The 11,918-nt window shown below is 31.6% G+C and overlaps 1 long non-coding RNA gene and 1 other non-coding gene across 2 annotated transcripts; one reads left to right on the forward strand and one right to left on the reverse strand.

Annotated features, from left to right (window-relative positions):
* The first annotated feature begins 1,677 nt into the window (after window positions 1-1,677).
* On the forward strand, window positions 1,678-1,839 carry LOC149898451 (U1 spliceosomal RNA). Its single transcript, XR_016458051.1, has one exon. It is a non-coding gene; the product is annotated as a U1 spliceosomal RNA (small nuclear RNA).
* A 6,656-nt stretch (window positions 1,840-8,495) lies between these two features.
* On the reverse strand, window positions 8,496-9,136 carry LOC149898452 (uncharacterized). The gene is made up of 2 exons (XR_016458036.1): window positions 8,994-9,136; window positions 8,496-8,726 (listed from the first exon to the last, which is right to left on the reverse strand). It is a non-coding gene; the product is annotated as an uncharacterized LOC149898452 (long non-coding RNA).
* Window positions 9,137-11,918: the final 2,782 nt, after the last annotated feature.

The following is an 11,918-nucleotide window of genomic DNA, read 5'->3' on the forward strand; positions in this document are numbered from 1 at the left end:
TCTTTAGCGGCGTTGAGCACTTTTTCTGTAATGGGTATAAAATCTTAAACTCGCGTCAGGACTCAGGACACGTGACCTGATCGAAAAAAAGACGGATGGAGAGTAGACAGCTATCCCCTCTCTACTACGCGCGTTTTCACTTCTGCCGGCACTCCCGGAGTGCAACCCGTCTTTTTTTATTTAAATAACATTGATGTGTTAAAATTTCATACGTTTCAAAAAACAATTCAAACATAGGAAGAAATCCTTAATATCTTCGGATAGTAACATTACCTGAGGCGGCGTAATTACCCATTTCTGAAGAGGTGTTATGGCGGACACAATAACAAATACTCTTGACAGATTTGCGCAAATTTCCATTGTTACAGGATTATATTGTTTGAAAACATGTCGGAACTTTTATGTTGTAATCAATAGAGCCTTTGTGGCTTTGCGAAACCTCGAGTGATACTTAATCTTGGAAAAAACTTAAGCTGGATATTATGTTATGGATATGAAGTGTTTGAGAAAAAAATATACGTGGTTCGTGCGTTGGATAAGAATTGTTAAAAATGTTACAAAGGTGCGATATATTTTGTATTGTTGGGATCGTGGATTTAATTAATATTTTATTTTTATGTCAGTTTAATATTATACTTTTTAAACTTAGGTACCTACTTATTATGTTTTGTATCATAACTCCTTATAATTTATTTTAATTTGATTACTAACATTAATGTTAAGTTTGTATTCTACTAACAACCATTTGTTGTTGTGGACCTGCGTTATCCGAATATTATGGCCAATAAAAAAATAAAAATAACGATCGTTTAATATGCACCTAGGCAATAATTTTGTGTTCTAGATTTCCATGTGTATTCGTATATGTTGAGAACTTATTTATATTGTAAAGCATTCTACTATTTTAACAGATAGAGCCTTTACTGTTTGTATTTAATCCGTCTTGTAATTAATTTCCACAAAACAACAGCAAAATCCACACTAATTCCAAAAAGCGAATCGTTCAGAATCCAACGAATAATCGTTCGCCAATTAAATCGCTTATTTCCTTTATCTCGACGACTGCTTAACAACAACTCTTCACACTAAAAGCTACTTTATTACCAAGTAACACGTCTGAAAGTTAAACACGATCCATCTCCTGAAATATGCTGATTTACGTGCGTATTTGCAATAATAGATTTCAGACTCTACAAGTAGGGAATAAAGAGCATTTTTCAATGTTAAGTATAGATGAGTGGAGGTAAATGGGAAATTGTTAGCTAACTAAGCGACGATGGAATAAAACAACTCTTTGCGCTAATAATGAGAAAGTTCCAACAGACTGATGGCGGCATAGACGCAGTCGCGCTATAAATAATATTTGTTTTATGGAAACACTTTTAAGAAAATATGTTTTTATAACTACTGAAAAACACTCTATATATTATAAATTATCTCTACATTTTTTTGATATAAAATTACAGTCATGTAGAGTCGATCTAGAGTTGAACGGCAACAATATAACACGTTCTATTGTAGATGGCGCTCTAAAGCTATTTTGGTAGAGCCACCGACATAGAGTCAGTTTACACATGTTTGGTAGAGATGGCAGCACCTTGTTATTTCGTGGATATAAATCGCGCTATAGAAATTCTTTTTCGAATACGTAAATAGTCCGGGGAACTTGGCGTAATCATACTTACCTGGCGTAGGGGACACCGTGATCAGGAAGGCGGTTCCCCCAGAGCGAGGCCCCGCCATTGCACTGCGGCGGGGTTGACCTCTGCGATTATCCCTAATGTGGATAACTCGGACGCGTAATTTTTGGTAGTGGGGACTGCGTACGCGCCGTCCCCCCATAAATGATATACACATTCAGTGGAGAATGGACTAACTAAAAGATAAAGCAATGTCCTAACTCCTAAATATCTATACTAATATTATAGAGGAAAGGTTTGTATGTATGTATGGTTTTCACGCATAAATTACTGGACCGATTTTGATGAAATTTGGCACAGATAATCTTTAGACCCTGAGAAAGAACATAGGCTAACTTTTATTGCGAAATATGTACCACGGGCGAAGCCGGGGCGGACCGCTAGTCTTATATATAAAAATGAATCTCAAAATGTGTTGGTAAGCGCATAACTCGAGAACGGCTGAACCGATTTCGATAATTCTTTTTTTATTATATTCCTTGAAGTACGAGGATAGTTTTTATGTAGAGAAAACGTAAATATGTACTACGGGCGAAGCCGGGGCGGACCGCTAGTTTTAAATATTTATATAAACTAAGAATAACAGCTATTTTAAAGATATTTATCCCTTACTTAAATTCTAACGTAACTGAGAACTTGACTAAATAACTAACTATTAGATTTGATGATGAACTTGACATATTTTTTACTATTACGAATGATATTGCGAATGAATCGATAAAGGCATATTACCTAATTTATGAGGAATCGTTTTTATAAAGATCTTCTAAAGATTTGAATTAGAAAGAGATTGGCAAAATGTTTATACAGCTTGTTAAAAATAAATAAAATAACAAGCGACTACCGTTCTGCTTAAAAAATTAAACAACTACAATATTAGGCAATATCCTGCTCGAAGGACCAATTATTAACAATGTATAAGATTCATTACACACTTATATCAACTTATGCAAAACTTATTACCTATTAAATAAATAATTCTGCAAGTCAATCTATTTGTGATTTGAATGCAAATATATCTCCAATACAAATAATCATAACTTGGAATAAAGAATGTAGAGCTTAAATAAGCAACACGGTTTTTTTACTCCATTTTTGCTCCATTTTTACATGAGTAAAAATGGACAGAAAATATGCTTGCTTAATTAAAATTATGCTATGCTTAAATGTCTCTACATTTTTTGGTAGAGTAAAATATAAAGATTTTGATGCTCTACATGCATTGGCTTAACGTATCTATTGATCATAGAATATAGCGTCTCTCTTTTTATCTTGCATCAGAGTAACTCGTGCTATTTGATTTATAGTGGAACTGTTACCTACATATAAAAATGTATTTTACACGAATTTTCTCCATCAACAATAACGCAGAATGAATTTTTTTGTATTCGCTAATTTTGCATTTGGCGAATTTGAATTTCGGAATAAATCGAATACCACAATAGATTAAAGAGAAAGAAATTACAATAACATTATATCAGTTTGTATTAAAATTTCGTCGCGCCACTTCTGGAGCCCTTATAAGCTATCTACACCTACTGGTCCCGGCAGCGGACTGTTTAGTGCTTGTTAAAATATCATCTCTAACCTATAATTGAAGTTAGAATGTTCACGAAAATTATTTGAAACAAGCCTTATCTTATATGTATTATAATAAAATTATTGAATAGAGTCTGTGTGCAGTTAGTCTACGTAACGGATTGGAGCGGGCGCTAACTAGGCCCCTATTGAGGATGTACAGACAGACGACAGACGGTTTGTTTATATCACTCATTATTGGGCTTGCCTTCACTTTACTTGCTTTGCAAAATATACTACTGAGAATTTTTTAAAGAATAGAAAAAAATCGAGACGATTCGACAAACTCGCGATCGAATTTTTTTCAATTTTTTTTTAATTTCTCATATAAAAATCATTTGAATGGTAATTAAATATCAAATAATATACTAGTTCTAGATACCTACTTTATACTACATAACGTTAAGGAGGAGCAGCGTAGAAATAGATCCTGATAACTTGAACTACATATTTCAATGCCCTGTATAATGTAGGTATATAAATAGATATATAATATCAGGCTTTTTCTATGCAGATGTGCTCCTACATAGATCGCATCACAGCTTAGCATCAGGTAGGAGATCGGCCAAATGTATTAAAATAAAATGAACAATTTTCACTATAAAATTTTCCATAAGTAAAAGAATCAATAACGAAAGTTGTAGATAAGCAAAATAGTCCATTGAAATGTTACATTTTTTAGGCCTAATCTTGCGTTTTTTAGAGGACGCAATTTTATTTTTTGGATGTGTAGGGGGGTCAGTGTGAAGCTAAAACCAAGTTTGTGGGGTCGCCACCCTTGTCCCACGGCCGCCATCTTGAGAATAGTGGTTGAAATGGTTTTTATGATATATCACTTAAACTATTTATCTGATTGACGTAATGAAAAAATGTTGTAAATAAAAGTTGTTCCTCGAAAAACAATCTACAAAAATGGTCTGATATCATTTCTTCGTAAAATGATAAAAAAAGTTTTATTGAAAAATATAAATAACTCTGATTAATGAACATTTTCGCTTATAACTTTTTTATTTATAGTTCTACAACAAAAACTTACTGGACCAAAGTTGTAGAGAATTAAATTTGCAACAAATAATATTAACAATTTTTTTTATCGGATAAATAGTTTAAGAGATATATCGTAAAAACCATTTCAACCGCTATTTTCAAGATGGCGGCCGTGGGACAAGGGTGGCGACCCCACAAACTTGGTGATAGCTTCACACTGACCCCCCCCCCCCCCCTACGCATCAAAAAAATAAAATAGCGTCCTCTAAAAAACGCGACCCCAAATGTAACTTTTCAATGGACTAAAATAGGAAAATTAATCGAGTATCTGTCAGTATATAGGTAATCTTACGAGGTACGTACATCGACTATGAATACTAATTTAGTATTTTAAAGAATTTTGTTTATAATAAAAATGAAAGAGACGCGCATTTAGCCTTTTGTTAATTTAATGTAATAGTTAATTCGTATCTAGTTATTTAACTGTTCTACCTAGTTGTTTGTGATCGAACTTATGCTTATCACTTAAAACAAAAATTAAGAAACGAGTAGGTATATGAAAAACAATGATATAGAATATAATTATTTTTAAAATGTTGCTGATCTCACAAACATGAATAAATGAACATTTCTCTTTCTTTCTTAGCGCCATCTTGTATCCAGTAGAACAAGTATTTTCAATGAAACACAATTTCAGTAGTAAAAACTTTATTGTAATCAAGCGCGGATCCAGGGGGGGGGTCACGGGGTCATGACCCCCCCCTGGGCTAGGTCCACGACCTAAGTGGACCACTAATTTAATATTAACTTATTTAAATTAACAAATTAATACTGTTCAATATGAAGTTTTTATTGAATTTTGAGACATAAAAGTAATAAAGAACAATGAAATCAATTACAAACGGTAACGGAAGAGAATATAACAAAAATTAAGTATAGAAAAAGTTTATTAGGGTCGACCTGTGGACGTAATTTAAGGACAAATAACAGGTTTTTCGATTTAAAAAAAAACCATAACTGCGGAATAAAGTGTAATGGTAAAGTTGTATGTAATTAATTTTTTTTCTACAACTTTTGCTGTTACACTTTTCACACAAAACCTCAAATATCGAAATATCCCAGTTCGTGGTTAAGCATAAAATAGCAAAATTTTTTTTCAAATGAACGCTATAAAATACAGTCAAATTACAACAAAAAATCGGCCAAGTGCGCGTCAGACTCGCGCACCGAGGACTCCAAGCAAAAATATTTTTTCATTATGTTGTATCTTACAATTTTTTTAAAGGATTTTTTTCCTTATCTGTGCTTGTAAGTGCTTAAGTCGTTGCTTTTAACCAAATTTCAAGACTGTGTTCACGGGAAGTACTTTGTAGGTTTTTATCACAGTTTTGATTGATGATTCCCTTGCAAGTAGTTGCGAATTACAGAATATGCGGCTCTAATTGCTTTTTCTTCAGATTGCGTTGACATAGAATTTGAATTAAATAACAGATTTAAGTTATTATAGACCTGAGTTCTGATGTGAATATCAATTAAATACATGTAGACGTTCATGAGTAAAGAGATTGTTAGTTTAAAATTATTTAAAAATATATTTTAATTTAATTTAATTAAATAATTATGGTTTTCGCAGTTATTACTACATCTGTGCTATAACACGATACTTTTTACTCAATTTCAAGACTGTGTTTACGGGACAGGGTGCTCCCTGCACTTATTGATTCCTTTGCTAATGTCGAAATCCTACGGTCTCTTCTAAAATTCAAACGTTTTAGCGAACGCAATCAAAAGATGCAGCTGTAATTGCTGAAATTTTCCGACACTCCCTAAGAAATAAAAACCTACAGGGTAGTTCCCGAGTACACAGAGTCATGAAATTTAGTACAATCAAACGTCTTATAACGCAGACTAGCTTACCACCCGCGGCTTCGCCCGCTTTCTCTAAAACCTTACAAATTATATACTATTCCTCTTGAATCACTCTCTCTTTAAAAAAACTGCATCGAAATTCCTTGCGTAGTTTTAAAGATTTAATCATACATAGGGACATAGGCACAGAGACAACGACTTTGTTTATTAATTGCGAAAAGCATGAATTTTTCCTTAGATTATAATATAAAAAAATATTTAAAAAAATTTTAACTTACAACCCTGTTACTCATGAACGCTGACATGTATTAACTTGATATTCATACCTAAAACTCAAGTCTAAAATACCTTTACGCTATAATAAAATCAAATTTCTATGTCAACGAATCAGAAGATACAACCGTAAATGCCGGAAAATTTCCTAAAATTCGACATTCGCAAGGGAATCAAAACTCAAAACCTACAGGGTACTTTCCGTAAACTCAGAATCTTGAAATTCGGTACAAAGCAACATCTTATAGTACAGATACAGGAATAATTGCAAAAAATATATATTTTTCAAGTTTGTCTGCCTGTGAAGACCCTTTTTCTCAGGAACGCGTGGAGGTATCAATCTGAAATTCATATCGAATACTCAAATCTACGGTTCCATATAGCTGTGAAAAAATCAAACTTATAAGACAACGCAATCAAAAGATACAGCCATTTATGCCGTAAATTATCGCAAATTTCGACATTATCGCAAGGGAATCTAAATCTATAGGTATTGTACTACTTCCTGTGAATACAGAGTTCTGAAATTTGGTTAAAATCAATGTCAGCAAAGATGGAGGAAAAATTGCTAAAACATACATTTCATGCTTAATATCAATATTCGCAAGTATTGCCAGGAATCAAAACCTACAGGGTACTTCCCGTGAACACAGAATCTTGATATTTAATCTTTATTTAATAGAAACTTACGTCTTATAGCACAGATAAAGGAAAAATCGAAAAAAGCATAAATTTAATATTAAAACCTTATTAAAACATATAAAAATGTTTGTACGGAACTCTTGGTTCGCCAATCCGACTCGCACTTGACCATTTTTTTAAATCTACGTATCAATTAAATTACCAAAATATAGCTTTTGAAAATTGACCACGTCTATGTGACCCCCCCCTGGCACTAAAGCTGGATCCGCCCTTGATTGTAATTAATATAGTTAATAATTAATATACATTTTTATATTAACATAAATAATGTGAAAATGAATTGTATTTTATGCTCCTTAAAACTAAGTTTTATTTTACAATATAAAGTTATAATCTAGCGACATCTAGGTATGTTAATCTTAAAAATCACATTACTTACAAAATTTTCAACTTAGGTGATATTTTTTCAATCCTTGGTTAAAATTTATTCAACCAATAACGTATTAAAAAAAACCATTTCAAAAATGGTAAATGGATCCAGGATACCATTAAAAGTGATATTTTTATATTAAGTATAGTGTAGTTAATATTTTATTAAACGGATAAGTTTTAACCAAGGATTAAAAAATCGCTCCTAATTAATTTAAAAATAACTTATACACGCTAATTAATACAGATCTAAATTATTTTCCATAAAAATATAGTAGATTTAAAACAGCGCCATCTATTATTATCTTACTGTATTACATAATGCTTTACGCAACTATTATATTTTTATTTTTGAACTACAGATGGCGCTATACGCAATAGCGTCATCTGTAGTAGAGCGTTTTCAAAAAAAAGTGTACCATGGCTGAATTTATGGATAAATTTTAAATGTTGCATTTTTAATAAAATTTTGATTTAGAAATTTTAAATATACATCATAGTAAGTGAAATTATATTTAATTGCTTGCAGATTAATTTGTTTTACGAGAAATCATCAAAATAAATTGGGACTGTGAAAAAAAGTGTCAGTTTTGCGACAGTCATCAATGCTCATATAACTATTAACTACGAAGAAAGACGCAAAATATTTTGATTGTGTTACGAAGATTATAACATACATTATTTAAAAAATAGAAAATTGAAGTCGACAAATAATTAAAATTCCTATTAAACTAGCTTTAAGTTCTGTTTTGCCACAGCTGATGCCAAAGTAGCCGTTACTTTTACGATACTTAATACATTTCGATTAAAATCGGCAAAGTGATTATTTTATTTCGGAACAGTTAAACCATTTTCAATATTGAAATCAAATTATTTGTGTCCCTTATAATAAAAAAATGTAAAAACTAAAATTTTTCTTGTCGCAAAACGGGGGACTGTCGCAAAACCGATAGACCATTTTTTATAAGGCTAGGTTTATATTGAATCCAATTAACATGGTTAAAATAAAACCGAGAATACGTTTACAAAAATTTTATTTTAGTCTCATAAAAAAAATACACCAACACACAGTTTGACACAGTATCAATTTTAGGGTAAAACTCAGAGTTACACTACCTACACCTTTTAACTTTCCATACATGTATCACATATTATGTATTCAGGGTATACCTGCTGACCAACGCATTCATTGCAATACCATTTTTTGCAAATTATACATGTCCTTTTTGGTCCCGAGATTAGTGAAACCTAAAAATATGAAAAAATTATAAAAATTATGAAGAATATTACAATGACAATCTAGACTTGGCTTTATGCTGCAGTTTTGCGACTTTTCTTGTCAGCCTATAGGTCACGAAGCAAAATGTTGTAAAACTGACGTGACGTTTTCTTTTCAGTTTTTAGTCAAAATTATATTCTGACGAAAAAATGTGCCTTCACTGATTATCAAATGTAAATAACGGTTAATGAATATATTGCTCATCTTCTGAAAGTATTTAAGCGATGTTTACTTACCTGTATCAAGTAATAATATGTCTCAAACCAGACAGTAGAAATTGCAACGGCCGTTGCACTCACAAAACACGTCTGTTTTACTCGAACTGTATTTGAAAATAAGCTTTTTTAAATTGGCGGACGGTGAAAGTGAACGATAATTTTGCCATTTATAAAATTCAAATAGTAATCTAAAATTTGTAAGTGGCATTATTAGCCGTGATAAACCCGACATGTCCGGTCGGTACCACTTTTTAAGATATTTTTGGAAATCAAATTGCTTTTAAACGATTATAAGGCCTTAATTATGAACTACATGCGACGATTCGCAAATAAATGTACTTTTAGACGACACTAAAACTTATGGTACCTTGGTATAAAACTTTTTAGAATCGCTTCTTTAACATCGAAGAACTTGGATGGGGACACGCCAAAAACTGACACTTTAGTTTTAAAAATGATTATTTAAAAAATAGTACGCAATGTTTCCGTGAATTAATTGTTTGCATTTATCAAATTATGATGTATTTAATACTTTTCAAGCATTAAAATAATTAGCCATCATATAAATTTTACTTGTTATTCGACTTGAAACACAGGGGACAGGCCGAAAGTGAGGGGTACACTTTTTTTTGAAAACGCTCAGTAGATTAAAATAAAATTAATATAAAATAATGTTTATTAACAGCTGTTGGAATATGTGTAAAATAAAGGAAAATACATACATTTCCCGTAAAAGTGTAATTAGGACCAATAATTACAAAAATGTATATAGATGTGCAATTTGACGTGTTTAAAAATACCATTTTACGTGTTTTACGCACAAGCGCTATATGCATTTATGCAATTAGCTAATATGGGAAATGTTTTTACCATTTCTGTGATGTGTGGTTTTTACTAGGGATGTAACGATACATGATTTTGCCGATACGATACCGATACCGATATTTGTAGTAATGTATCGGCGATACCGATACCGATACCGATATCGATGGCTTGGTAGAAAAATAAATAGTGAATTATGCATAAAAAGTTACCAACATTTAACAGAGACAACTGTTAATCGTATTCTTTTAAATAAAAATGCCAAATCAAAAAACAACAAAACCATTTATTTTAGTATTATTATTTTACGAAGTCAGTTAAACTTTAAGTAATACACATAGGTACAATCAGTACCTAATAAAAGTTTACTATTCTGCCGTCCTTTAACTAGAAAGCCGTTAAGCCCACGAAGTGAGTTTCGAGTAAATGGCAAAAAACACGGAAATCGTTATTTCTTAAAAATTATGACACTTACAATAATTATTGTGAGATACATCGATCGACATTTAATTATATATAAATATTAGTTTTTACCCAGAAACTGTTATAATTTATTTTTAAATTCACTTTTTCTCGTTTAGTTCAGCATATAATCTGAAAATTTTAACTATTTACTGGACAAGACGGCCGTTCACATACCATAGCGACTTTTTAGCTAAGTAATTTAGTATTTTTATTTTCATTTTGTGATTTTTTTTTTTATTTAGTAATAAAATGCTTACCTAAAACGTCGTTAAGCTACTATAACTACTTTTAAGCTATGACTGTCGTTTTAATTTAAATTTCAAAAACTTTATAATCAGCGTTTAAGGGCTTTTGGATGTTTTTGTACTATGATTCTATATAGTTGTACTAAATTTTAATCTTACTAATGTTAAAAATTTGCTGCTGTCTGAGGCTTTGCTCTCGGGAATTACATCCTCTAGGTCAACCAATGGAAAGGAAAAGGATCAAAAGCTTTTAGGTTTAAGTATTAAGGATTTAAACACTATCTAAATTAATGGTTTTAGCGTCTTATTGTGAGTAACAAGTATTTTAAACTCTTTTACTAAATGACTCTTTTAAGTTTTCGATAAAATTAACCTTTATTTCTCGTCATGTTCACGTTTATTTCATTACAGTGGCTCATTAATGGGTTAAGATTGAGATAAATCTTCTCGCTTTTCTTTTTTGGAACCGTATATTCATTTAGAATTGCAATTTTAACGTTATTTTATAAATATTCTTCTGCGAAGCCATCATACGAGTCACGGATATGTGAGTATATGTAGAACCACTAACAATGTAAACCTAAATCGTTTCCTGAAAAAAAAATTAAGACTTGTGCACAAGGATTTTGAAAAAATACACCCTGGTTTCAATAGGGCTTCAAGCTCTTACATGTGGGATGCTCTTAATAAATAATGTAGAACCGCTTATCAAATGATTAGAAGACTCTTTCATCCACATTCAGAAAATATAATATACCAGAATATGTGGAAAATAGCAGGAGGTAGAAAACTTTTTATTTGCTACAATGTAAAAAATACAAATCTTAATAATCTAATACATATAAAGATAAGAAAAAATAGCAATAGTTGCAAAATGGACTCCCCGTCAGCGGGTCAAAGGTAGTGTACTCCTAACAATTTTTGTATCACCATCTCTAGTACATTGCTTGACAGTTGATTACTAATGGGTGGACCCAAGGGGTAAATTACATAATTAATAAATAGTTTTAAAAATTAAATAGTACAGACTGTCTTTCTTCTCTTTCTCGGTTACAGAGACAAATCAGAGTCTAAACAGAGAAGTACGATTGAAAGTTCGCACTGTCGTAACCATTACCTACCAAATTTTCGTAACTTTGACTTGTTATATTTTCCGTAATTTAGCTGCTAGATTGTTTAAAACTTAGTAAACCTGATCAGAAACAATACGTCTTGTAAAAGAAAATCAAAAACAATCGGTACTCTGCTTGGGAGCGACATTATTTCATCATCACTCTCATCCCCAAAACTGATGCATCACCAGAATCGGATAACTGCCTTTTAGCTAAAAAATGAGGGTTAGCTGCTTTGTAGCTAAGCAAAAAAGTGTTATTAGAATTTTTCCTAAATAAAATTACTTAACTAAAAAAGC

The sequence above is a fragment of the Colias eurytheme genome, chromosome 22 (genome assembly GCF_061535395.1).
Source record: "Colias eurytheme isolate Ceu_HAF_F1 chromosome 22, ilColEury1 Martin Lab GWU primary, whole genome shotgun sequence".
In the NCBI taxonomy this organism is placed as follows: Eukaryota; Metazoa; Arthropoda; class Insecta; order Lepidoptera; family Pieridae; genus Colias; species Colias eurytheme.